The sequence below is a fragment of the Dermacentor andersoni genome, chromosome 6, assembly GCF_023375885.2.
Source record: "Dermacentor andersoni chromosome 6, qqDerAnde1_hic_scaffold, whole genome shotgun sequence".
In the NCBI taxonomy this organism is placed as follows: Eukaryota; Metazoa; Arthropoda; class Arachnida; order Ixodida; family Ixodidae; genus Dermacentor; species Dermacentor andersoni.
The window spans coordinates 73,587,105-73,609,795 of NC_092819.1; the positions used below are offsets into that span (position 1 = coordinate 73,587,105).

General features: G+C 44.9%; 1 pseudogene; it reads left to right on the forward strand.

Annotated features, from left to right (window-relative positions):
* The first annotated feature begins 412 nt into the window (after positions 1-412).
* LOC140219067 (uncharacterized) lies at positions 413-3,735 on the forward strand (annotated as a pseudogene).
* Positions 3,736-22,691: the final 18,956 nt, after the last annotated feature.

Consider the following 22,691-nt stretch of genomic DNA (forward strand, 5'->3'; position numbering starts at 1 on the left):
TGCCCTACTACCTTCTCACACAGTCTGAGACGAAGCAGGCCGACACACTTTTGAGGATGGCTTTAAAGACCGCTCTCTGCCTCCCAATGAGTGCATCGACTAAAAATTATTGTCGCTAGGGTAGCACAACACCTTCAGCGAACTGACAGAAGCCGTGTACGTCTCGCAACAACAGAGACTTGCGTGGACTCGCACGGGCCAGCAGGCTCTTCAAACCTTGGGGTTCCAAGCTATAACAACACCAACCCATGAAAACTGCTCGATAACTCGTCACGTTAAGGACAGGTATCACGTTGCCCGGTACTACGCAACATGAAACCCTGAACTACACTCCGGCAGGACGAGAGCAAGGGCCCAGTACATGAAGAAAACATTCAGGTTCATTACCGCGTCCCGTTTTACGGACGCCACCATGTATGGGACGAACAATGGTGCAGTGGCCGTGGTATGCGACCACCGAGGCCATGTTACCTCCTCTGCATCGATCCGCCCCTGTACGAGCACGGAAGTTGAATAGCTGGCCATTGCATTAGGCATCCGCGAAGGCCTACGCGCAGACAAATTACTGACGATCCTCACGGATTCCCAATAGGCCTGCCGCAACTTCCTGCAGGGAAGAGTTGGAAGACCTGCTGCACAAGTACTAGCCGAAATACTCAAGGAGGACCCTCAGAGCATCATCACCCTAACCATCATCTGCATAACGGGCCACACTGGCTTCACGGTCAACCTCCAGGCCGACAGAGCAGCTCGAGGATTCATGCATAACCGAGCACTTATCAGGCCGGCTGCAGAAGGCCCGGACCCTTCTGATGACACCACTTCTGACGACACGATTGTCCTATGTTCGAGTAATTCTCTAAGCAGCATTACAAGAACCCTTAATGCTGAACTTATTCACAATAGTGCAAGGTATGCTAAAAATAAGCTTTTGATAAATCCCTCGATAAGTAAGTTCTTAATTTTTTGTTCCGGGTCAATAAATAGCGCGCAAGTTATGCTCCTCTTTATAAACACACATCCTATTCATCTATCATCATTGTTCCTTCCTTGGTATCAAACTCGATTCCCGCTTAAAATTTAATTTGCATATTAATGAACTACAGCGCAAAACTTCCCATGGTATTAGGGTATTACTAAAAGCTAGATATTACTTTGACTTGACTACTTTGGTCGCCGTATTTTATGCATTCATTCACAGTCATTTAAATTATTGTATTGCTTCCTAGGGTCAAACAGGTCATTGCCACCTTCCCTACAACATGTACAGAATCAAGCCATTCGCATTCTCACCTGGAGCAACCGACGTTCACTTGGTACAGATCTGTATCGGGAACTGCACATACTGAATATGGACAATGTAATCAAATTTAACGTCTGCACAATGGCTTATTAAGCAGTTAAGGACCATAACCTTCTCAAATGTATTATCCGACACCTTACTAACCCAAATATTAGGCGCTTTTCCTCCAATAACAATTGTATACTCCCTAAGGTACGAACTAACTATAGTTCACAAAGAGTAGCATTTGTTTTATACAAACTTTGGAATTCATTGCGTTTTAACATTAAATGTGCCTTTTCAATGTCGTCATTCAAACATCAGCTTCGCAATTTCATGTTTAACCTTTAGCTGCGTTTATTAAACATTTATTTTAAACCACAACTTCAACTTTGTCGTTCTTAATACTGTTTGCTTCGTTTCTTACTTCAGCTTAAGCCTTATCCCTATCGTTTTACATTTGACATTGTATTATTCTTTTGCCTCATTATGTATTTGCATTTGTATTTGCATTTTTGTATTGTTATAGTTCGCTGCATTTTTGCTGTCAAGTAGTATTAGTGTTTCTCTAACTTTATAGGAGGTTCCCCTACAGTGTTTACAGTATGGGCCCTTTTTCTTTAGTAAAGACCAATATTTTTGTAGCGGCACTAAGTATTCAATAAACTTCAAATTTCAAACCCAGAGTATTCAGCCATCGTGAACTACCACCGAGGGATCGCTTGTCATGTCCACCGCACCATCGAAATCTAAAGACAGAGGATGCCGCAGCCTGGCGTAGGCTCCAGATGTGCACTTACACGAACCTACACATATTACATCGGATACACCCGACTGCCTACAGGGACGAATGTCCGTGGTGCGGGGCCACGCCAACCCTATACCACATTATGTGGGAGTGCACACAACACAACCTAGAACACCTCGACAAGAACACCATGAGGGAGCAATAGGAGGCACTGCTGTCCACCTCGGCCCTCGACGACCAGCCCAAGCTATTACAGAGAGCTGATAAGATGCCAAGAGGCAAGTGGAGCCCTGGACGGGGGGCCCTGACGATTAGCGATTCTTCTGATTAACTTTTAATAAAGTTTATCTATCTATCTTCCCGTGTCAGTATCACTGGTCATATCGACTTTCTGCTCCAGAGCGTAAGGTTATTCAAGATAACCTTACGCTCGGCGGCTGTGCACAGACGCAGATCGCTGAACCGTTCACTCTTGTCATGCAGGTGTTTCAGCGCGCATTCGTGCGCCTGTTGCTTCCAGCCCTAGTGACGGCTTCCCTGGCAGCCCCGCTGCAATATCGTGCTTGGTCAGGTGAAACTGACAGGATTGCCTGTCACCCCTCCCTGATGTGCGCCCCTGGTTTTTCAACTGCACCGCCCTTCAAGCCCCTGGATTTCGTGGAGAGCGGCGGATCTGCGTTTTCGATGATACCACTACTGAAGACGGTCGTGCTCGATGCAGCATGGACAAACCCGTCGTCATCGACATAAACCTTACGGTCAACTACAAAAGAGCAGGCACTACCGGTGGCGCCTTGTGGGCTCGGCGGCTGTGCACAGACGCAGATCGCTAAACCATTCACTCTTGTCATGCAGGTTGGTAAAGCTTAGTCTTTTTTGTAAGAAGTCTAGCAATTATTTCCTGCTTCAGCTGCCGAGCCCGCACTGCCGCCTTCTTGTCGCTCTTGAGTGCTCTGATGTAATTCGTGCCTTGTTGATGATGTCGGGCGATATCGAAAGCAACCCGGGGCCGAACTCCAACGCTTTACTAGCTGAATTGAAGAACTTATCTGCTGGACAGTCGCAATTAATCAGTCAGGTTCAAGACCTGAAAGTTCATTTATTGTCGACGTACAAAGCAATTGCGGATATGGGCAAACGCATGACTGATTTAGAGGGGCATTATCAAAATCTTGTCTCCCTGCGCTCTGACTTTGAAACCGCGAAAACGTCAACCGTTCAAGTGGCCACCGTGGTACGCAGGCTTGAAACGCTTATTGATGACGCCGAGAAACAGTCACGACGCAATAATCTCATTTTTTATCGCCTCCCTGAATCAACTGGATCAGAGGCGTTTGCCCAAACCGAGCAAGTTATCATCAAGCACTGCCACAATCATTTGAATATTTGTATCGAGCCGAAAGAAATTGAGCGCGCACATCGTCTCGGTCATCGCACAGGTACTAACCGCCACCGTCCTATCATAGCAAAATTCACCTTCCATAAAACAAAAGAATTGATTCTTTTTAACGGCCGCAAGTTCAAAGGAACCAGTTTCAGCGTTGGAGAGGATTTCACTCTTTCCTTACAAAGCACTCGCAGACATCTCATTACTTTCGCAAAAACCAAATCATTACCTTTCTCTTTGCGTTTCAAAACACTGCATATGGGCCATAAGCGCTACGTCTACGACGAGCAGACGCAGTCTGTCAAAGAAATAATATAGCAATTTCCCCGTTGTAAAAATGTCTGCTACACTGTTAAGCCCAAATCTAACACATCATTGTCTGTAATCTTTGCCAACGCACGCAGTTTCTTTCCCAAATGCGACGCGTTTTCCAACCTTGTTTTATCATCCAACAGTAATATAATAGTGATAACTGAAACGTGGCTAACAGAAGATATAACAGATACAGAAGTACTAGCCGACCTACCGGAATTCCATGTCTATCGAAAGGATCGCAAAGGCATGCGGGGGGGGGGGGGGGGGGGGGCGGTGTACTGATTGCTGTGCACCAGCAGTTATCATGCTTCGTAGCCAAAAACATCACTTCTGATCTTGAAGTATTATGGCTAATTATTCCTGCTCCCCCCCCCCCCCCCCTACTATCATTCTAGGTGTTTGCTACAAGCCTGCGAAGAATATTCCAGATTTCTCATTTAAACTTAGTAACAGTTTGAGTGACCTTGGTAATCAACATCCGCAAGCAGAAGTCCTCCTTTTTGGTGATTTTAACTTCCCTCAAATAGACTGGAGCAATGAGGTCCCCATAACTAAGGGCAGTGAGCCTGCCAGAGATTTTGTGGATTTCTGCCTTAATTTTAATTTAAGCCAATTCTTATCAGAACCTACACGCGTTGCGCTGAGCACATTTAGCATCTTAGATCTCATCCTAACCAGTAATCCGGAAAGCTTATCATCAATAGCATATCTACCTGAAGTCAGCGACCATAAAGTAATTCACGCCACATTTTCGTTTAAACCCGTAAAACGCCATTTCGTCAGCAAAACAATCCGCCTGTACAATAAAGGTAATTATGATGCAATTAATAGTGATCTGAGCGCATTTCTTCCTACGTTCGTGAGGTTATGTTCTACGCGCTCTATTAATGAAAACTGGGCAATATTTAACAACAAACTAGGTGATCTCGTTGATATGTTCATACCGAGAATAACGTTCCGCGGAAACCGAAACAAGCCATGGGTCACTAAAACGCTTAAGCGACTTAAAAAAAAATAAAAACATCTCTTCCGCTCAGCCAAACTAAACGGACACCCCTCTGCTCGGGAAAAATATTTTGTGTCCGAAGACGATTATCTGAGGGCTACACGGAATGCTAAATTCTCCTTTTTCACGATGAACTGCCTAAAATGCTTACGAACTGTCCTCGTCAATTTTGGCAAATAATAAACCCTCACGAGGCGCGCATGATCAGCGTGTTAAACGCACATGGCGAAGTGGTCAGCGACAGCGGGTGTGCTGACATATTTAACGCAGCCTTTTTCTCTGTATTTACTAACGAGACTTCAACTCCAGATCTTCCCACATCTACTAACATAACTGCACGTATGTCGCCAATTATATTCTCGGCAGGCGGAATCACCTCGATTATTGATAACATGAAGCTTTCATCGTCAGCAGGTGTATATAATATTAATTCGAAATTCTTAAAAAAATAATAACCATGCATCTGCTGCGTACCTAACTTTGTTGTTTTCGCAGTCACTCTCTACAGGCATCTTACCATCCGACTGGAAAGTTGGCAAGGTCGTTCCAGTCTTCAAATCAGGCCACAGAGACACCCATTAAATTATCGTCCTATATCATTAACTAGTGTCCCCTGCAAAATCATGGAACACGTCATATACTCGCATAGCATGAACTTTTTAGACTCAATCTGTTTTTTTCACCCTTGTCAGCACGGATTTCGAAAAGGCTACTCTTGCGAAACACAGTTGGCAATTTTCATTCACGACCTGCATGTTAACCTTAACAGTAACTTTCAGACTGACGCCAAATTCCTGGATTTTGCAAAAGCATTTGACACAGTTCCTCATAAACGTTTGCTGCTAAAATTGTCTCAGTTAAATTTACACCCCGACGTACTGAAGTGGATAGAAGTAATCTTGACTAACCGCTCTCAGTTTGTTTTTGTTAATAACCATTATTCTAGCAGACTCCCTGTAACATAAGGCGTCCCCCACGGATCCGTCTTGGGACCACTTCTTTTTTTAATTTACATTAATGATCTACCAACGCATGTATTAGGTAACATTCGCATGTTTGCAGATGATTGTGCAATCTACCGCAAAGTTACTAACACATCTGACCACACACTCATCCAGAGCGATCTCAATAATGTACAAGAATGGTGTAATCGCTGGCTAATGAACCTAAATCCTAACAAATGTAAACTCGTGTCTTTCACTCGCAGCCGTAACCCCCTCACATTTACCTATTCCATTGCTGATGTTCCAATAGAATCAGTCCAATCATTCAAATACCTCGGTGTCATCCTATCTTGTGATCTGTCCTGGTGCTTGCACGCTACTAACATCATCTCAGCTGCTAATAGATCACTGGGATTTCTTAGGCGACATCTGCGTCATACCCCACAACAAGTAAAAGCGTTGGCCTATAAAACATTTGTAAGATCGAAACTTGAATATGCATCTCCCATCTGGAATCCGCATCAGATTTATATCACAAGTGCGCTTGAGGATGTGCAAAATCGTGCTACTAGGTTTATTCAATCTTCATATTCGTACCATATCAACATTACATCGATGAAAGCGGAATCTGGCTTAGAAACGCTTTCTTTCCGCCGACAGGTTGCCACCCTCTCTCTATTCCGTTCATTTTTTTTCAGCTCCCTAAATCATCCACCGTACATCACGCCCCTTTCATACATATCTCATCGCACCGGTCACCCGCTTCAAGTTGCACGCGCACGTGCCCGGACCACCACTTTTCAAGCATCATTTTTTATTCGAGCATCAAGGGAATGGAACGGCCTTCCACACGCCATCGCTGTCATCACAAGCCCATCTGCCTTTACTGAAGCTGTTGTCACCCATATCTCAAAATAAACGCCTGTTTCTAATGTTTATTTTATTAACCACCCCTTATGTAATACCCCTCCAATGGGGTTTTTAAGGTAATAAAGTGAAGTTAAAAGGTGAAGTGAACAAGTTGCTTGCCAAAGGTATTGCGAACCTTCGTCGAGCCCTTGCCTGTCGTCACTGGTACTTTTTAAAAAGAAAGATGGCACATGGCGTTTCTGAGTGATTATCGTCACCTAAACCGCATTACCAAGAAAGACATCTACCCTTTGCCTTGCATTGTCGACGCCCTCGATTGTCTCCATGGTGCCAAATACTTTTCATCAACAGATCTTCGGTCAGGTAATTGGCAAATTTCTGTGGATGAAAAGGACCATGAGCAGACCGCGTTCGTCCTCCCTGGTGGTCCATATAAATTCAAACTTATGCCATTCGGTCTATGCAACGCCCCAGCAACGTTCCAACGTATGACTGACTCTCTGCTTCAAGGGTTCAAATGTTCAAATGGTCAACATGCCTCTGCTACCAAGACGACGTTCTCGTATTTTCACCTACATTTGAGACACAACTTGAGCGCTTATCAGCTCTTCTTCAAGTCTTCCACTAGGCTGGGCTGCAACTAAATTCATCAAAGTGTCACTTCGGTCGTCGGCAGATTACAGCGCTTGGTCACCTCGTGGACGGTTCCGGTATTCAACCAGACCAGGAGAAAATTCGTGCTGTCGCATCTTTTTCTGCTCCTTAGTCTGTCCAAGACGTTCGAAGTTTTGTAGGAATCTGTTCCTACTTCTCACGCTTCGTTACAAACTTCGCAGCGATTGACCGACCGCTTACTGATCTTCTGAAGAAGGACGTGCCGTTTACGTAGGGCCCCGCTAAAACTGCCGCGTTTGCCCAGCTCACCAACATTCTCACCATGCCACCTATACTTGCCTTCTTTGACCCATCTTATCCTACAGAGGTGCGTACCGATGCCAATGGTCCCGGAATCGGAGCCGTCTTATCCCAGCGCGAACAGGGTCAAGATCATGTTATCACCTACGCTAGCAGCCTCCTCATAGTAGCGGGGCGCAACTATTCAATCACAGATCGTGAATACCTGGCTCTCGTCTGGGCAGTTTCCAGATTCCGCCCGTACTTCTATGGCACGCATTTCTCTGTAATCACGAACCACCACACGCTCTGCTGGCTTTCCTCACTCAAGGATCCTACCGACCGGCATAGTCGCTTTGCTCTGTGGCTGCAAGAATATTCCTATGCAGTAGTGTACAAGTCAGGCCGATTACATCAAGGCGCAGACTGTTTACCACGCTATCCAGTGGAAGTACCACCCGCCGACCCTGGCCCCAATGACAACGCTTTCGTTTTCTCAGTTTCGTAGCTGCTACACGTTGCCGACGAACAACGCCATGATGCCACCTTGTGCGCCATCAGTGATGGCTTGGAATCTTCGTTTTCTGATTCGTCCCTTCACCTGTTTGTTCTCCGGGATGGTAGGCACCAACGGTCCTGCCCTTCTCCTCGTCCTTCCTAAGCACCACTGGTCAGCTGTTCTCCAAGAACTTCACAATTTACCAACGGCAGGTCACCTTGGCATCGCCCGTACGTAGGACCGGAATCGCTGACGCGTCTTTTGGCCAGGCTTTGCCCGCTCCGTGCAGAAATACGTTGCGGCGTGTTCGAAATACCACCGCCAAACACACCATCGACGCTCCCGGCCGGGTGCCTTCAACCGCTCGACATTCCTCGGAAGCCGTTCTTTCGCGTTGGCTTGGACTTACTTGCCCTTTCCCTCTATCCACGTCTGGCAACAAGTGGGTCGCTGTGGCAACAGATTACGCCTGGCGCTATACCATCACCAGGACTCTGCCAACAGATGCCGCCAATTTTCTTTTACGCGACGTGATTCTGCAGCATGGCGCTAAACACCAACTACTGAACATTTCTTCTAAAGTTTCTAAAGTCGTCGCCGCCATCCTGCAGTCCTGCTGGACCAAGCACAAGCTGACTACGTTTTACCGTCCACAGAGCTTCTGAATGGCACCCTAACAGACATGCTTGCAATGTATGTCTTGTACGACCATACTAATTGGCACCTTGGCCTACCCTATGTAATGTGCATATAATTGTTCGCGTCACGACCCTGCCTGTTATTCCGCTATCTTTCTGTTCTTCGGCCGAGAACCTAGATTGCCACTGGACGCATCCCTTCCATCCGCCACAGCAGAGACCAGCGAGTATGCACTTGACGCCATAACCAGGGCAGCCCAAGCACGCGAAATCGCCTGCGCTCGCCTCCTTACCTCGCAAGAGAAGCAATGGCGTGTGTACGATCGCCAACACAGAGACGTACACTTTTTGCGTGGATCTCTGGTACTCGTGTGGTCCCCGACTCGTCACGTTGGCTTGTCAGAAAAGCTCAAGTCTCGTTACACAGGCCCATATTGAGTGCTGCCTGCCATGACTCCAGTTACGTACGAAATCGCCCCAGTCAGTACCAGTGCCTCATCTGCCCCGAATTCCACTGACGTTGTGCATGTCGCACGCCTCGAACCATACTACACTTCCGTCCTTACCGATACTTAGATGCGATCCTTAGGGACGGTGCTTCTGCCGCCCGGGATAATGATACCGGCATATTGCGTGTTTTTTGTGGACGATGCATGCGGGCGCCCCGACGAAGACGACGAACGCTCTCCGGATCGCAAGCTGTCGGCTGAACTGGCCAGCGCTGCAGATATCTTTTGTAAATATACTTTGTAAATAGTTTGCAATTCCTAATCCTTCGTTCGCGTAACAATATGAATTGGGGTCATGTGTTTTTCGGCTTGTTTGCGTGCAGGAAATAGTGGGAGCTCTGATTTGGTTCGAGCGCACGTCAAGTTGAGCTGCTATGCGCATTCGTTGGCCCGGTAAGTGGGTTTCCGCAGGAATTCCTGCAGCTGGGCATTGGAACTGCCACCTCGGGTCCATATGGTGATGTCGTCCGCATATAGGGTGAGGATATTTGGGATTGCCTGAAGTTCGCGCGTGATGCTTAGCGTCGCGACGTTAAAGAGGAAAGGGATAGCACCGACCCTTGGGGCAGTCCAAAGCTGCCCAGGTAGAATTCCGAAGAGAGCTCTGCGCCCATGTGAATGATGGCCGTTCTATCTGTGAGGAAGTTGGAGATGTACTTAAATGTACCCTCTCCATTGTCTAGTCTATTAGGTTCGCCCAATATGGCGGCATGGCTAACGTTACTCAAGGCCCCACGAAGGTGAAGTCCCAGTACATATTTGGTATGAAGACCTGGGCTCTGTTTAAGTATAACTTTCTGAAGTTCGGGCATGAAATCCTGGGTAGATCCTGGGTAGAAATCCAATCATTATGGTTGGATAGATCCCTGCGTCCACCACGGATGCTGTTAGTCGGTTGAGAATAACGTCTTCTAGCGGTTTGCCTAGGCATGACATAAGGTAGATGGTGCTTATCAAGGTCATTAGGTTTGCCTGATCTTGGAATAAAGATGATCCTGGCGTGTCGCCATTGCTCGTGGAGGGTTCCCGTCTCTAAGCATTGGTAGAAGTGTTTTGTGAGTGCAACAACCACTTGCATGTCGAGCTTACGGAGCATTTTATTAGACACCTCATCCGACACCGATGCAGACGTTGCTTTGAGATATACCATAACATGTGCAACCTCTGCCTCCGTAATCGGGGCTTCTAGTTCCGGGTTTCAAGATCTTATGTAATTTACGTGAGGAGCTTTTGTCTGATGGGAGGTGCTTATCACGTAATTCTTGCAAAAAGCTTGACAGATCATCTTTTCGCTCATGCAATTATTTATTGATCTGATTAACATACACAGTTTTCGATTCAGTTGGATCAAGAAGGTGCTTCAAAAGCTGCCACGTCCGTTTATTTCTCAGTCGCCCACTAAGGCTTTCACACCTTTGTGGGTATTGCTGTCTAGCCAGTTCCTCAGTACAGTCCTTTGATTTCCAGGTGTAGCTTCGCTACCCGGCGTCTCAGCTTCCTATTATAGCCTTGTCTTCATAAGAGCGAGCTCGTAGCCATCCAGATATACAGGAGTTTCGCGTTAATTTCCTCCATCTGTGCCTCATCGGAAAGGGGAGTGATATATCTAAGCACATTATCCTTTAACTCCCGAACCCATTGTTCCATGTCTAGAATGTCGCCTGACATCTTCCCTACCCTGCATTCTTGGAATTTAGCTCAGTATGTGATACCGAGTTGAGTGTTACGAAAAGGTTCGTGTTGGAAACTAAGAGAAGTTCGAACAATATTTAATTATTTATTTAAGATACCTTACAGGCCCCTTGACAGGGCAGTGAGTAAGGGCGGTAATAAAAGTGCAAAGTAACTCAACAGAGTACAAACATACGGCCCAAATTTGCAATTCGACAAAAACAAATGGAGAAATCTATGATAAACTGGTTGGGCAGGAAAGAAGATACCACGAGAAAGATATATAGGCTGACATTGTACATATGGCAAACCTGCGCAGAAGAACTATGAAGTATACCAATAAAAATCACGGCAGTAACAAAAACGAAACTACAACCAAAGATAGACAGCCGAATATGGAGATTCTAGGCGCCGAAACAGTTGGCAGTCTTTCAAAGACGCACATGGTAGGGCATGATAAAAAAACGCAGGGTCTTATCGCATGCACAGTAAAAACATTTTTCAATGTAAAAAATACAGTCGGGCACAAAGTGGGATACTGGAGAAAAGCCAAAACAGAAAAACACGTGCCGTGGTACAAAAAAGGATAACGGATGTGTTTTGTCTTGAAGTGGTAAAAAGAACAAATAAATAAATACATCGGTGGGATACAGGACATGGCACAAGAAGTAAAACAAAACTAGAAAGACTAGTAGTAAGTTTTTATTGCGAAAAGAAAGAGTGCAGGAGTTGACAAAAACTATCGTGGTCTGGTTCGGATGCGATGTTGTCTGGAACGCTATCCCACAAACGTATGGCTCGAGGAATAGCAGATGAGTTGAAGGCATAAGTTCACCAATATAATCGCGTGAAACTTAAGAGATTATGCAACCGATGTGATGTAATGGAAGGAGAATCAAGGTGAAGTGGGAATGGTCTGTTGCTGTATGTGTGTTTGTGAAAAAGGCATAAAAGGGCAGCGTCGCGACGAGCACTAAGGGGTTGAAGTGAAAGATCGAGCTTAATTTGCGTTATGCTGGTATGGTTGTCATGATTGCGTGAAATGGAACGGACGGCCCTATCCTGAACCGCTTCAAGCATGCTAATTAAATAATCGTGGTAGAGGGACTAGATATATGTGGCGAATTCAAGCTGTGGGCGAACGAAAATCTGATAAGCTAGTTGACGAACGTGGGTGGGACAGTTATGTAAATTACAACGCAAGCATCCTAAAGATTTTGAAGCTTTTGCGCATATGGCTTTAATATGGTGAGACCAGGAGAGGCTGGGTGTGAAATGAATGCCAAGGTACTCATAAGATGATGCCTGCGACAGTTGGTAATTATTAAGGGTGTAGCAGTATTTGGAAATGTTTTGCGTGCGTGTCAAGGAGATTATTTTGCATTTTTCTGTAGTCAGCAATACGAGCCATTTTTTTCACCAGTCGTTAATGCGGTGAGTTCGTTTTGCTGCGTTAAGTAGTCGTCGGCACAGGTTATTGGGAGATATATGATGCAGTCATCAGCGAAGATTCGCATGCAGGAAGGAATGTTTTCTGGCAAGTCATTTATATAGATTAAAAACAATAGGGGGCCGAGGACGCAGCCCTGTGGTACGTCCGAAGTTACGTGAGAAAGGGAGCATTGGAAATTCTTAATAACCGTGAACTGCTGGCGGAGTGAAAGCAAGTCACGGAGCCAAGATAAAGTTAGCGAGTCTAATCAAAGAGCAGATAATTTAGAAAACAGACGCCAATGGGCGACACGATCAAAGGCTTTTGAAAAATCAAGAAAAATACAGTCAACCTGGAGGTTATTGATCATGTTGCAATGGAGTTCTGTACTTAATTCTAGTAGCTGGGTTTCGCAGGAGAAACCTTTCCTGAATCCGCGTTGGTTGTTAAAAAAGAAATAGTTATGATTGAAGTTGTTGTTTATTTGGTGCAAGGGCCAATTATGACCAAAGAGCGCCAAGTCAGTGTTGATCAGTATGCAGTGGGTTGATAAAGTTGGAGCGGTTGGTGTGACGTAGCTGTAAAGGGGCCTAAAAGTGAGCTCTGTAAACTGCGTAAAAGCTATATCTAATAAAATTATGGTAATGACTAATGAGGAGTACTAAGAACTCAAAGGATACATTATGATAGAATAATGATATTTTAAAATACACTAAGCCAAACGTTTGCAAGATGTACTATTGCCTTACGAGAGCCCTTGAAACGGGAGAGCCTGAAGCCGTGTGCTGTACAGAAGTATCGCAGTGGCATCCTCAGGATAGAGGCCGTGCTACAAATTCGTAGGGCTAAAAACATCTAAGACAACATCATTTAAAAAAGGTAGGACTGCTCTTGTGTCTGTCAAACAACGGTTCTGTACCAAGAAACATTACAGGATGAAGGGGGATGTGCTGCCGGTATGCTAGCGGAAAGTGTTTCTTTCCCCGTGTTAGGGCTTCCCGACACTCCTAGAGGGAGTGGAGGACGGTGAGCCTTTCACCGCATCTATTGCAGGTTGGCGGTTCATTTCCAGTTAGCAGAAAACTGTGTGTGGCATATGTGTGTCCCATTCGGAGACGACAGAATAGGACATCTTTTCGTCGTGTTTTCATTGCGGAGGGCCATTAACCTAGTTTTGGCTTAATCAAGTGAAGCTTATTATTTATTTCAGCATCCCATAAGCGCTGCCAGAGGCTTCTGAGTTTCTTTCGGATGAAAGGCTTCAGATCTGAGGCAGGTATTGCAGTGGTAGGATGGATATTTTGTGATGCAATGTATGTGGCAATTTGGTCTACCAGCATATTACCCTCAATGCCCCGATGTCCCGGTACCCAGCTCATAAAGACCTGCTGCTGAGACATGTACGATGTGCAAATACCGGAATAAAGCTCGGTAAGTAGAGGGTTTCGATGATTGCGCAGAGACATTAGGGCTTTTACTACGCTTAGAGAGCCCGCGTATATAATGGCTTTGTGCATCTTTGCTTTGCTTTGTTTAACAGCAGATAGTATTGCATAAGCTTCCGCGGTGAATATGCTTGTTTGCGGATGCAGTACATCGGATTCGGAAAAGGATGGTCCGACTGCAGCATAAAACACGCCAGCTTGTGACTTAGAAGCGTCGGCGTAAAACTATATGCAAGAGTACTCCGACTGAAGTTGCATTCGAATATGTGCCTCTGGGGCGTGTTTCGTCACCTCTAACCATGACGTATCGCATTCTATGGGCTTCCACAGCCATGGCGGCAGTGGCTTAGCTGGGACCATCAGGTTTTGCTGAATAAATGGAACTTGTATTTCCTCAGCAAGCCTTCTAATGGGCAAAGAATGGTTCTCTAGCTGCAGGTTGATTATTAAATAGCATTGCAGATGTCACGTCGTTTATGCTATCATAAGAGAGAATGTCGCGTTTTGCGTTTACTTTTAGAAAGTACATTGAAACTGGAAACGACCTCTGAAGAATGTGCGGCCATCCATTAGCTTATATGTCGAGACTCTCTACAGGACTTGTCCTGAAGGCACCAGTCGGCAAGCGGGTACCTAAGTGGTGAAGAGGGTCAGGCATCTTCAAGGCACTTGGACTGGCAGATTGATATACTATGGCCCCATAGTCTAAGCGTGTACGTATAAGACTTTTGTACATGCTCATCAGACACTTCCTGTCGCTGCCCCATGTTGTATGTGATAAAGTTTTAAAAAAGTTCATTGCCTCTTAGACATTTCTCTTTTAGGTGCTTAAAGTGTAGAATGAAGGACAGTTTTAAATCTAATATGGTTGCTAAAAATTTGTGTTGTGCGACGACTGGTATGTGCTGTCCATGGAGTTCTACATTGTAATTGTTACATCAAACTAAGAAATTGTTACATTGTAAGTGTCGGTAGACATGAGAAGTGAACATGTGTTGAAGAAGTTTTCAATAGATACAAGTTAAGGAAATTGGGCGGTAGCTTTCGGGAGTATGTTTGTCACCGACTTTAAACACAGGCACTATTTTACCAATTTTACAATCGGAGGGAAGTTGACCTGTCGCTAAAGATGGCCTGAAAATGTGATATAAAATGTTAGCAGAAACGGAGACAGTGCTTTTAAGAATTTTGTAGTTATAATTGTCAATGCCAGCTGAAGTTGATAATTTAAGGTTATTAATTAGAGGTATTATGCCCACGGAAGTTATTTCGATCGGTTCCCAGTCAAGATTAGGCGTGTATGGGACGTCAAAATGGTCTTCCCGGGTGAAAACAGACGAAGAGAATGCGTTAAATTGCGAGGTGCAATGAGTGCCTGAAAGTGGAACATGATCATCTTCTAGCAAAGATATCTGTTGCGGATGGAGTTCGGCGGATACAAGTTTCCAACACTTCTTAGAATTAGGTTTCAGAAGGGAAGGTAAATCACTAGAAAAACATTTTTGCTTAGGAGATTCTACTGTGGAACAATAAGTTATCATGAAATCTTTGTATGCCTTCCGTGCGGAAGGCGTGCTATGTCGGTTTGCTGTGCGGTATAAATGTTCCTTTTTGTTTCTAAGCCGCCTGAGAGCCTTTGTAAAACAGAGGTTTGATTTATCGTTCTTCAGTGTTATTAGCAGGACGTATTGATTTGCTAGAGCACAAAATTTGTCTTGATAAATCACCCAGTTATCATCAATGGGACGACTGTCGAAAGATAGTAGGAATTTGTGAGTGCAGGAGGTTTCGAGTTTGGCGCTAATTTTCTGTAGTTTGCTGCTGTAATTTTGCTGTGTACGATTATTTCAGCATATGTGAAAATGGTTACGATCCAGCTAAATTTTTTTATCGGTGATGTCAGGGTATAGCCACGTTTCAGTAAGGGCAAGTATGTCGCAGTCGCTATCGCCAAGGAAAGAACAAAGCAAATCCCGTTTTGGCAGTAGGCTGCGGATATTACAAGATGAAGCGATAATGAGGAAATTGCTTGATGTGACTCAGGTTTGTTCCGATCTTGCAAGCACGTGTTAAACTTTAGCTATCTGCTAGCCAGCGCAACTGAGTCAGTGTGGGTATCATAAATGTAGGTGTTTTTATTAATATACAGACGGTTGACTGATAGTTGGAAAGGCTTGTTTTGGGCTTTGGCAAAGCCCACTAATTTTCGCCTTGCTTGTCGTGTCGTTAGAGCAAAATCTTCGCTGATGGAAAATGTCGTCCCTTATAATTTTTATGCCGAATACAAAATATGTTGCTTCTCTTTGAAGAAGGTTACTTTTGCGATAATCGGTCTGTATTTTTCTTCGATGAACTTGCCGAGCCTGTGAACATGCTCGAATTCTGAACTAGTGGTCGTTATTTCTTATCATTCATAGCAAAGGCTTATTATTTCCTCCTCGGCCCTGGCCCACTCTTCTTCCTCGTGATCTTCAATCTCGAAAAAGCGAAGATTGCATTGTCGCTGCCTATATTGGGCGTCGTCGCAACGAGATATAATTTCTGCCAACTGATATGAAACCTTAAGCAGGCTGTCGTTAATAGGACCTTCGCTGTTACGCTACAATGCAATCGTTGCCCCGAGGGAAGCGACTTTAGCGTTAAGTTACTTGATTTGATTTTTCGCCGTTTCTTGTTCGTCACTTGTTTCAGATGAGCTAACATTGTGGCATGATCAGCTACTAGTTTATCAATGCATATTGAGGCCGAAGTAAACGCATCAGCTTCCACTTTACTCATGGGGCCTTCGTTCGATTAAACATTGCCCTAGAGCATAAGCAATACGTGTAGGACGTCAGAACACAGCTTGTACGGAATACGCAATATTCGTTTGAATTGATCGTAATACGCTGATGGGCACGAAACCGTAATAAGACAGGAATGACTGCACGTGGTACAGCAAGCACTCCTCATATTTATTTATTTTATTTTATTTACAAATACTGCAGCCCAGAAGGGCTATTGCAGGAGTGGGTGAATACAAATGCGAGAAAGAAAATCACTATACAAAGAAGCATGCGTGAGTAACATGACTAAGGGGAGCATTCAATGGCATCCCCAAATTCTCTATGTGGTAAAGAACGGATGGAACCAGGCAGGTCATTCCAGAGTTCAATTGTCCGAGGAAAAAAACTGTATTTAAAAGTGTTGGTGCGAGCAAAAAAGACGGATAAGTTTAAGTCATTGCTGCTTCTCGTGATTAGGGGCTTTGCACGGGTCAGATATGTGTTAGGGAAAGCATAATGTGGAGAGTAAAATAGAGAGTGTAGAAGTTTCAGAGAATTAATGTGACGACGGTGGGAAAGAGGGGTTAAACCAAGCATATTCAGATGAGATGACAGTGAAAACATTCTATCATAACGGCGGTATATGAAACGAACCGCCTTTTTCTGAACAGATTCAATTTTGTGGATGTCCGAAATTTTGTAAGGGTTCCATATGGTAGACGCATATTCAAGAATAGGTCTTACAAGTGTTTTGTATGTAATAAGTTTAGTTTCTTTGGGGGCAGCACGTAGAGTTCGGGTTAGATAACCAAGTTTTTTTAGTCCTTTGTTGCAAGTTGTTAGGATATGTTCTGACCAGGATAATCTTGGAGTGAAAAGGAGGCCTAAATACTTATATTCGTATGCGCGCTGCAGAAAAGTGGATTTATAGGAATAATTGAAATATGAGCAATTAGCATGCTTGTGAAAGGACATGGCGACTGTTTTCTTGAAGTTAATGTTCATTTGCCAGAGTTCGCACCATTCACAAAAACTTATAAAAGATTGATTCAGAGTGTTATGATCGTTAGGTGAAGAAATGACATTGTAGAGAACGCAGTCGTCAGCGTAAAGCCGAATTTTTACTGAAACAGAGCTTGGAATGTCGTTAATATAAAGCAAAAAAAGCAATGGCCCTAAAATAGAACCCTGGGGCACACCGGAAGATACTGATGCGTCAGGAGAGTTGAATGAATTAAAAGAAACATACTGTGAACGATTATAAAGAAAACTACGGATCCAGTCAATGAGAAGCGGGTTATTAAGGATAAAGTTTAGTTTATGTAATAGTTTAGGATGTGGTACAGTATCAAATGCTTTCGAGAAATCAATGAAGAGTGCATCTAATTGATGACCTAAATCAAGAGCAAAAGCGATGTCATGTGTAAATTCAGTTAATTGAGTCACTGTGCTAAAACCACTACGAAATCCATGCTGAGCGCTGCATAAAATGTTATTAGACTCGAGAAAAGTGATAATGTGTTTATAAATTATGTGTTCAAGAAGTTTGCATGCATGAGAAGTTAACGAAATGGGTCTATAATTTAGAAGAGACTGTTTCTGCCCAGATTTGAACAATGGAATGACTCTAGCCCGTTTCCATGAACAAGGAACTGTACAAGTAGATACAGATTTCTCAAAAATCAATGTGAGGTATTGACACGTCCAAAGCGCATAACGATGAAGGAACACATTGTTAACATTGTCTGGACTGCAGCCTTTTTTGGTGTCAAGATTTAAAATAAGGTTCAGGACTCCTTGCTTACATATTGTAACATTGTTAATTGCACAGGACATGTTAGTTGTCGTGGAGTAGGGAGGAATTACGCCATTGTCCTGTGTGAATACAGACTGAAAATATTCACTGAATGCTTTAGCAATAGGTCCAGGATCGCTTATTTCGGAATCGCCTAATAGAAATGTCTGGGTGGTGTTCTTCATTGGCGAAATTGAGCTCCAAAATTTTCGTGGGTTATTTTTAACTAAATTAGGTAGAGTGAACTGATAATAAAAGTTCTTAGCTGCGTCCAATTTTTGACGGAGTTCTTCCTTCATAAAGCGGAACTGGTCATTTGTTTCTGCATTCATGTGGCGCTTCCCACGTGCTCTGGCTACTCGGCGCTTCAAATGCAGTATTTCCCTTGTCATCCAAGGAAGGTCTAGATTATTCTTTTTTGTTTTTAATGGCACATAGCGCTCTATGCAAGTATGGACAATGTTTTCAAAATGGGATACTATAGCATTGATATCACTGGTAGTGCATAACTGGGAGAAACTGTCGAATGAAATGCTTAATGTATCAAGTATGGACGTATCATCTGCATGATTATAATCGTAAAAACTGGTATATTGATAGTGGCGCCTTGAAACTGAAAGATTAATAGTAGCAATAACAGCTTTGTGATCGGAAATACCGTCCGTAATCTCACACTCAAAGCCACTTGTAAAGAGCGGTGCACTTAGAAAAATCAAATCTAGTATGGCGGACTCTCTAGTAGGGTTAGATACAATTTGTTTCAATCCAAGCGATAGTGGAAATTCAAGCAACTCTCTAGAAAGAGGGACGTTATCACCAGTTATCGATAATGAAGCCCACGAAACATTAGGTACATTGAAGTCCCCCATGCAGATTAAATTTGAAGAGCCAAAACCGTGCTCTTGGATGAACGCGTTAAGGATCATTATTTCATTTGAGGTATGTTTGGGAGGTCGATAAAACACACCAATGATTATATTTGTTTTATTAATGTGCACCTTACACCAGACCGTCTCGATTTCAAGTGGGGATTGTAGTACAGAAAACTGTAGGTCAGAGCGCAAAAACACGGCAACACCTCCGCCTCTGCCCGCATTCCTGTCTACTCTTATGACGTTATATCCTGGGGGAGTTACTTCGCAGTCAAGGATGTCGCTATGCAACCAGGTCTCAGTAACACCGATAACATGTGGGGAATGTGATGCCACCAACGAGGAAAAGCTTGAATATTTGTTAGATAGGCTTCTTGCATTAAGATTTAATATACAAAGTTTATCGTACTTGTCATTGTTAAGTCAAGGATTGTTCCCCTGGGAGAGCGGTAAATGATGGTGAGTGGTGCGGTCAGGAGCTTTTACAAGAGAGTTCGAAACAACGTCCCAATTGTAGAGCTGATTATCAACAAACGCATGGTCGTACCTGAGGTGTACCACTGAACCATTGTTACGGAATTGTGCTGTAGCGTCCCATAGTTTTTTACGGATGGATCGTATGTTTGAAGAAAAATCTTCAGATAAGCGCCACTGAGACCCTTTTAGCTTATAGCCATTCTTTAGAGCACTAATCTTTTCGCGAAAATCTAGGAGCTTCATAATGATGGGGCGAGGTCTCCCATCTCTAGGTCTACCAAGCCTATGCAATCGCTCAATTTGAGGAAAATCAAGCTTTAGTACGTCAGTAAAGAAGTTCTTAACTTGCGATTGCAGCGATTCATTGGTGTCATGCTTAGATTCTGTTAGACCATAAAGAATAAGGTTGTTGCGACGCGAGCGATTTTCTAAATCATCGCTTTGGGAAGAAAGTGAGTTAATAGTGGATGACATTTTCTGAATTTGGCTCTGTAGGTTATCGTAGTGGGCTGTGCTAAACGTGGGTGCCTGCTGCTCAAGATCAACTATGCGTTTCTCAATTGCCTCAAATCGAGCGTCGATAGATTTTCGCATGTCAGCTATATCTTTTGTTATCTTATTTTGCCCCGCAAGAAGCTGAGCGAACATTTCGGATATCATAGAGCCAGAATCATCTGTTTGAGTGGCGGAGCGTTTTGTAGGGCCCGGGTTTGTTTCAATATCGCCACTCAGTAGGAGGCTGCTCATGCAGTAAACAAGATCAGCACATACAGAAATATATGCAGAAAGACATTCGTGTGGGCAAGGCATCAGCAATAAGAAGCGGTTGTCAGATCGAATACAATAAGCGTTCTTAAGGTAACATACCTGCACGAAGAAGAGACAACGTTTGAACATCTGGCCTGTATTGCTGCTGCCTTGCCCACTGAAGCGATGAAGCTGCGGTGTGGCTTTTATACTGAACGGAGCCGGCGTCGTGACTCGCATTAGTGCACCATCCAGGCTGACGTCACCGATGGCAGAGGTCAGTATCTTGTCGAATCCAGCGGTGAACAGACCATGACTATCTTCCAGGGCGGAGATAGGGCAGTCATCGCGCGCATGCGGGAACATCAGGGCGTGATGACATGCGAGCGGTGATGCATCCAGGAAGGCCTTCGTAGTATACTCCGGGCAAGCAGCCAAGCCGGTGAAAAGCTGCACGAAGAAGAGACAACGTTTGAACATCTGGCCTGTATTGCTGCTGCCTTGCCCACTGAAGCGATGAAGCTGCGGTGTGGCTTTTATACTGAACGGAGCCGGCGTCGTGACTCGCATTAGTGCACCATCCAGGCTGACGTCACCGATGGCAGAGGTCAGTATCTTGTCGAATCCAGCGGTGAACAGACCATGACTATCTTCCAGGGCGGAGATAGGGCAGTCATCGCGCGCATGCGGGAACATCAGGGCGTGATGACATGCGAGCGGTGATGCATCCAGGAAGGCCTTCGTAGTATACTCCGGGCAAGCAGCCAAGCCGGTGAAAAGCTGCACGAAGAAGAGACAACGTTTGAACATCTGGCCTGTATTGCTGCTGCCTTGCCCACTGAAGCGATGAAGCTGCGGTGTGGCTTTTATACTGAACGGAGCCGGCGTCGTGACTCGCATTAGTGCACCATCCAGGCTGACGTCACCGATGGCAGAGGTCAGTATCTTGTCGAATCCAGCGGTGAACAGACCATGACTATCTTCCAGGGCGGAGATAGGGCAGTCATCGCGCGCATGCGGGAACATCAGGGCGTGATGACATGCGAGCGGTGATGCATCCAGGAAGGCCTTCGTAGTATACTCCGGGCAAGCAGCCAAGCCGGTGAAAAGCTGCACGAAGAAGAGACAACGTTTGAACATCTGGCCTGTATTGCTGCTGCCTTGCCCACTCATATAACTAGCCCGTAACAGCCGAGTACGTAAGTGACCCATCCCAGACGCGGCGCCGTACCCAAAGCAGGCGGATGAAGGCTGGCGATTATATGCACAACTTCTGAAGCCACGTGTCAATGTTTATATTCGGTGCTGCCAGACTGAAGCGCCAATTACAACCAAGTTTGGTCTCGGAAGGGTTGCAATAGGCCAAGGAAGACGCAGGCGATCAGGGTTGGCCAGCTCGCAGGATCCGGAGACCCAGGAGCAAACGGCCCAGGTGACAGTAGCCTGTAACAGCAGAGCACGTAAGTAACCCATCCCAGATGGGGAGCCGTACCCAAAGCAGGTGGATGAAGGCTGGCGATTGTATGCACTTCTGAAGCCACATGTCGATGTCGAAGTTCCGTGTGGCCAGATTGAAGCGCCAATTAAATCTAAGTTTGGCCTCGAAAGAGTTGCAGTAGGCCAAGCGAGAGGCAGGCGGTAAGGGCCGGTCAGCTCGCATGATCCAGGGACCCACGAGCAAGCGGCCCAGGTGACAGCAGCCTGTAACAGAAGATGCCGTAATACACCCAGCCCAGATGGGGTGCTGTACCCCTACATGGAGTACGGCCCTGCGTACAATGATCGCTACCTAGATTCTCGTCTAATCGCAGCCAATCTACATTTTTGGTGCGACGGGAGAGCGTAAGGTAAGGTGTCGTATCCATGGTGACACTGCTACCGAGTCTCAGCAGTGTATCTATGATATTATGTACAGTACGATGCCAGTTTTGAATGAGTTCCCATATTTACCTACTACCTAATACCTTAATTACAACAATTCACTGCCTTTGGAAGATCTGGTAGTGTACCCCCCGGTTTGATGCTGTGCATTGAAATCACCTACAATGATTGACGGCTGGCGGGCAGCTTCTTTGTGGGCGGAAAAGAGATAGCGTCGAATTCATGTTTTTATCCTTCAATTTGCTGTAAACATTGAGAATTATTGTGGTAGGAATTTTGTGAGATTGTGGAAGAATTTCAATGAAGCCGTGTCTATGTCAACCCCGGAAAATTTAGGGTGTGTTACTGGGAGGTGTCGTTGTGTAAGCAATGCCGTGAGCGACCGTGCAGCTGTGCGATGCGACTAGTTAGTATTATTAGTTAGTTAGTTAGGTAGTTTTGCTGCACAGTGCACTTGTAATGCTGTTACCACCGGTGCGGTTCGGCTATTGGCTGCATAAGTTGGAAAGTAGCT